This window comes from Prionailurus viverrinus, chromosome A2, assembly GCF_022837055.1.
Source record: "Prionailurus viverrinus isolate Anna chromosome A2, UM_Priviv_1.0, whole genome shotgun sequence".
Classification (NCBI taxonomy): domain Eukaryota; kingdom Metazoa; phylum Chordata; class Mammalia; order Carnivora; family Felidae; genus Prionailurus; species Prionailurus viverrinus.
In genome coordinates this window covers 112,330,794-112,337,102 of record NC_062562.1, presented here as the reverse complement: position 1 = coordinate 112,337,102, position 6,309 = coordinate 112,330,794, and the positions used below count along the sequence as shown (strand labels likewise).

Genomic DNA, 6,309 nt, shown 5'->3' with positions numbered 1-6,309 from the left:
TTGCTCACATATACAACACACACAGGCACTGGCACCATGGGAGAGAAGAGCACCCCTGGCCTCTGTGGGGAGAACAGGACTTTCTCTCAGCTCTTTGTCTCATGGCACAAGATGGGGGAGGAGAATGGCTTCTCTCTCCTACCCTCACTGGGGACTGAGGAGACCCATGAACAAATTCCACACCTTCCACCTCTCAGCCAAGAAGGAGCCACCTTGGTGACATGTTTAGTTCCAAACATGACAGTAGGTGGAAAAGGGACTGGCCTGGTCCCAACCATTATAGGGTAAGATGTAAATGATAAGGAAGGGGTATAGTTTGGCCACGAAGGGGGCAGGTGACACCATCAGAAGCATGTGCGGGGTGGAGATGTGTGGGAGGTAGGAGCACAGTCACTGGGCTTCTGAGCTACCTACTCCCTGGATTATCAGGAAAAGGAGGGGAGATGGATGGGCTTATTGTTTGGCATTGATGATATCCACAAACTTGGGCTTGAGGAAAGCCCCACCCACGAGGAAGCCATCAGGCTGGCTTGCTAGCTCCTTGCAGGTTGCCCCAGTCACAGAACCTCCATAGATGCTACGGGTACTCTGAGCCACTTCGTCAGAGACATTAGACGTCAGCCATCCCTGGAGCTTTTCTTGTACTTCCTGAGCTTGTTGGGGCGTTGCAGTCTTGACAATACCAATGACACATACAGGCTCATAGGCTCCAGTCAGTCCTTCACATTATCTGTGATGATCTTGGTTTGCTCAAAAACGACCTTCTCAGTGATGCCAGCTTCCCTCTCATCTAGTTTCTCCCCCATGCAGGGGTTTACTCCAAGTCCCTCTGCCAGGGCAGGGACCACTTTCTGTCCAATCAGCTCATCTGACTTCCCAAAGACACGCCTTCTTTCCCAGTGCCCCGGGACTACCCACGTGGCTCCACAGTCTTTGATCATGGCAGGGCTGATCTCCCCAGTAAAGGCTGCGTTAGGCACTTTGTAGCAGTTCTGCACAGCCACAGCAATCTTGGGATCTAGCTTCTGTCGGACAAAGTCGATTAGGCAGTTGGGGGGAGGGGGGGGCGTGGTGCACAAACCACTTCGATGTCATGTCAGCCAGCACCATGGTCGTGTTCGGAGTGGTGATGAGTTCCTCCAGGTTCTTCTTCCGCCCATACATCTTCCTGTCCCCCTCCACATGCTCCCCTCCCCACGAAGAACTTCCTCGAGGGCACCGTGGCGCTGGAATTGACACATGGAAGGTGTATCACCCTAAAAAATAACTTTTGAGATCTATCACCTATGCACTTCACTCCAAAGGCAGAGCTATGTACATTAAAGCTCTTTCTTGAAACAAAATCTGCATGGACTATTCCATGTAATTACGAAATTCTTAATTATACTGAGAATTTTCTAGGAAGAAAAAAAGTAGCTATCAACACTAACCCGGAGAAAAACAGAAAACTTGAATAGACCATCAACCATGGAGAAATTTGCAAAACGTATTGACTAATCATTTTTACAAAAGACTTCAAAGACAGATAGTTTTACTAGTGACCTCTTCAGAAATGCAAGAAACCTTTCATGTTTTGTCATAAAATTCTCTTAGGCTTTCTCAGTATATAAGCATACCTTCAAATATTAAATTGGATTTTCCTTTTTAAAAAAGGTAGTCTAGATAATCATTAAAAATAGGGTTACTGGAGTCAGACCTGTTTTTGCATGCCAGCTCTACCGTGTATAAGATGTGTAACTTTGGTCAATTTAATTGACCTCTCCAAGTCACAGTCTCTTCATCAGCAGAATTAGAATAATAGCAATAATGGATTTCTAATAGCACCTGACGTATGGTAAATGTCATTAGATATCAAATAATATTATTGCTCATAACAATACTCATAAACATAATTATTGCTTTATTGGATATTCTGAACAATTCTAAAAGACACAGAATGGAAATAAAAGGTATAAGTAGAAAAGGTTAAGTGACTATTATTATTAACCAGTGCACAATTTACATAACTGGAATTCCAAGAGAACTGCAAATTTCTTAGAATTATCATAGATTAGAAAAGTAGCCAGGTATAAGACAAATAAATAAAAACAATAGGTTTCCTTAATAAGTCAGAATAATTATTATAAAAGTATTTCATTTGTGGGGTACCTGGGTGGCTCAGTTGGTTAAGATTCTGACTCTTGATTTCAGCTCAGGTCATGATCTCATTGTTTGTGAGTATGAGCCCCCCATGGGGCTCTGCACAGAGCCTGCTTGGGATTCTCTCTCTCTCCCTCTCTCTCCCTCTCCCTCTACCTCTCTCTCTCTCTCTCTCTCTCTCTCTCTCTCTCTCTCTCCTTCTCTCTCCCTCTCTCTCCCTCTACCTACCTCTCTCTCCCTCTCTTTTTCCCTCCCTCTCTGCCCTGCCTCTGCTCATGCACTCTCTCTCTCTTTCAAAAAATAAACAAACATTAAAAAATATATTTCACTTGTATATGCAACAAAATTTTCCTGGAAGAATAAATGGAAGAATATATATACAACAAATTTGGAAAGAAGAAGAAAGGGAAATTGATAAAAGTTGTCATGAGAACTGACAGAAACCAATATGTCAGAAAATCTTTGTCTGGAAATACACACATTCAAACACACTTATGAGTTTAATATAGGACAAAGAAAACATTGTAAATCAATAGTGAAAGGATAGAACACCAATACTTGTTAGGAAAGCTATTTGGGAAATAATCGAGTTAGGTCTTCATCTATGTAATGACCACATGCCTACTGGTTGTGTCTGCAGCTCAAAATATTACCCCTTCCCCGGTAACTACCCTTCCCCTGATTCTTTGATAACGAATTTAATCCAGAGAATGGACTCTTAAAAGCCAGGGTTCATCCAATGTGACCTCATTTCAGGGCAACATTAAGCACCATATCCAAACTAGAAAAACAGGGCCGTTTTAGTGGAATTTGGACTGTAAGTGAAGATTTAGTCTTTCTCTGTATTGTTGGATGGTTCCCACTGGGACAAGGAAGTAGAGAAAACAAATGGGAAGGATGAGGAAATGGAATGAGGGCATAGGCCAGAGATGAAAAAGAATGGAATCCCAACAGCATGCCCATCCTGGTTCCCTGTCTCTCCCCAAAGTGTGACTGCATCCCAAACATGGTTCCGTGAAACATCCCTGTATTCATTAGAAGCAACCTAACCTTTGAAAGCTTCACAATTCTTGTGACTTTCATCCAAACTATTCCTAAATAAAATTACTTTATCTACCAAAATAAATCCCAAATGAAATATACACTAAATTTTAAAATGAAGCATAAGGCAACTATAAAAGTGTTCATCTTTAGAAGGTAAAGAACATTCTAAACGTAAAAGCTCCATAACAACAAAAAAAAACTACATACTTAGTATTTCATACATATGTAGCATTAGTATGATTACAATCAAATAATGAAAACATCTGCAACATATATGGCACAAATATACAAATGATTTATTAATATTTTCATGTAAAAAGCGCTTTAAAATATGAAGAAATATAATAACACCCTAAATTAAAAGCAGGCAAATCAGAGAACAGACAAATCACAGGAGAAATATAAAAGATCATTAAACACGTGAAAAATATTCTAAAAGTGAAAAGGAATGTTTTCACACTTAAAATGCATATTACTTGTGTCAATATTGATACACAGAAATAAGTACTCCATGGCTCACAGTGCTGTCAGAAAGTAAATCGCAAGATGTACTAAAGACCTTCACATATGAAGCCAGTGTACTAAGTCATAAATCAGCACGTCTGCTTACAAAAGCAGAAACCCAACTCAAAATGCTGTCATGAGAAAACGGATGGATTGGCTCACATAGGTAAAAATCCCAGCAGTGCTCATATGGAATCCCCCTGCTCAAACATGCATTATGAATCTCTTTCCATGTCCAGTCTGCTTTCAACTGTTATGGCTTTTCTTTTTTTTTTCCTGAGGCAGGCCTTCCCTCAAGGTGAAAGATGGCAACCTGCCCTTGAGACTCCATGTTGTGCTGCCTCACTGAGCTGGCAGAAAGAGGACCTGAACTTCCCAATAGTTTACTGTAAAATCCCAAGATTACACCTCACTATATTTTACTGGCATGACTTGGGCCCCATGCTCCCCCTGTGAAACAATCACTTTGATGAGGAAACAGGTTCAACTTCTTGGGACAAGGGCTGGATATGGGATTCACCCTGTGTGAATCAGGGCTTGACTGGCAGGGATAGAGATTAGGAAAGGTAGTTTACAAAGGAAAATCCAGATGCTATTTCTAAGAGAAGCAAGATGGATGTTGTAGACACATGATAACAGATGTCAATACATACCCCATACATACAATTTTAACTTCTACTAATCTAGTCTAAAAACATAATGAGAAAGAAAGAGAAGATTGTGTTAGGCATTTTTAAATAACAGCTGTATTTCTTATAGTAGAAAAATGACTACATAAATTACAGTATAAGTATGTTATCATACAAAAGAGATAAAGTTACATATAGCTATCACATCTAATAGGGAGGGAAGGAAGGAACGCCAAGGGTTTTGAGACATTTGGGCTTAAGATAGATATTTTGGAGCAATTCGTATATAAACCCAAGACATGAAGACAAGACAATACAATAGATGTATTATTTAAATATATAACTCTATCTAGTTTTATAAAAAATACTTTTTATTTACTTTATGTACTTTATGTATTTATTTACTTTATGTATGTATTGATTTTATGTAAAGTATAATGTAGACAGGGCAACCATGGGGCAAACACAATAGTATAAAAAAGTAGAATAAAAATCTATATACAGAATATAATACCAGTTTTGTACATATTTGTATTTTCCCAGGGGAAGAAAAACTGAAAGGAAACAGACCATAATGACAATCTAGTGTGGTAGAATTTGGGGAATTTTCTATAGACACATATACTAGCTTTTATCAGGTAAAAACTCTGTTAAACAGTTACAAAATGCCAAAACTTGTTAGCTAATTATGTAGGTGCTCAGTACCTACTGTGCCTAGGCAGCCTGAAGTCATTAAATGCCCACATGCTAGTTAACCTCTGTACTACCTAAACCTGAGCATTGCTTGAAGACTTTGAACTTTACTATCTACATCAGCAAAAGTGGGAATAAATTACATCTGCTTCGCAAACTTCACATATTATTATGAAAAGCAAACAGCATAAGTCAAAGCACTTTTTAAATTATAAAGTGCTAAAAATACTGATAGCTACTAGTGCCTGATACATACAAGGCACTTAAATGTAAATTCTCTGCCCACTTTTCTTCTTATACCCTACCTATTCCCTCATTTGTAAAATGTGCATGGCATAAATAGAGTAGAGAGGAGAGTTGAATCCCTCCTTCCTTCCAGTTTTCATTTTTCCATGAAAGCCAAATCTCTTTCACAGAGCAAGGCAGCAGATTATGCAGTACAAAGAGCCAAACCAGTAGCTTCACAGATCCAGTGCTTACTACCTGGGGCAAGCTGGGCAGGTGTGACAGCACACAGTACTGCTCCACCTGTGGCTCAGAAGGTAGTTAGGCATCCATAAAGGACCAGTGGGACTTTAGAGCCTCCAACATACCTCTTTCCAACTGGCTCCCCTAAGAAAATTGGGAAACTTAAACACAATGGATTTCATATGGAGTCATAGTGAGCGTATACACTACCTGCGCACATTGCCAAATATTCAAGTTTAACTCAGTAAGAAGTGGGCCAAGGAATGATAAAAGAAACTACTTGAGAAAGCCATAGGACCTTCTAAATTTAAAAACTGTGACATTCCCTCTTTTGTCATAAAATTCAGCCTATCCCTATGACTCTGCCCCACTCCTGACCACCTAAATTGGGCCCCTCCCTTTTTCTGCAGCCTCTAGGGAAGTATATGCAGAATGCAAGTTCACCAGCGCCCACACTTCCCTTGCTCTGGCCTTGACCCTGTGGCAATTCTTCAAGACTTAAGACAAGAGCCTGTTTCTTTACCCAAATTACTACAGCCTGCTTAAAATGTTGGGCAGCTGAGAATGTAGCCTGTCCCCACAGGGTAGGAATGTATTAACCACCCTATAAAAGTTATTTTTAAAGTTTTATTTAAGGAACAGCAGCTGGAGAATAAAGAAAAGAAAGGCAAAACACAATTCCTTTATACCCAGGCTGCAATCCCTCCTACACCAATCTCCCATCGTTCTCTGTGGGAATTGCATCCATGAAAATGCTTTAAGCCTGACCTCCAAAACTGGAAATCAGAGAATCGAAAAATAAAACAAACAGGAAATGCAAAACAACCCTGTT

At 39.9% G+C, this 6,309-nt stretch overlaps 1 pseudogene; it reads right to left on the bottom strand.

Moving 5' to 3' along the window:
- Positions 1-453: 453 nt before the first annotated feature.
- The window catches only part of LOC125153726 (triosephosphate isomerase-like), a 55,792-nt pseudogene continuing 49,936 nt past the window's right edge, over positions 454-6,309 (bottom strand).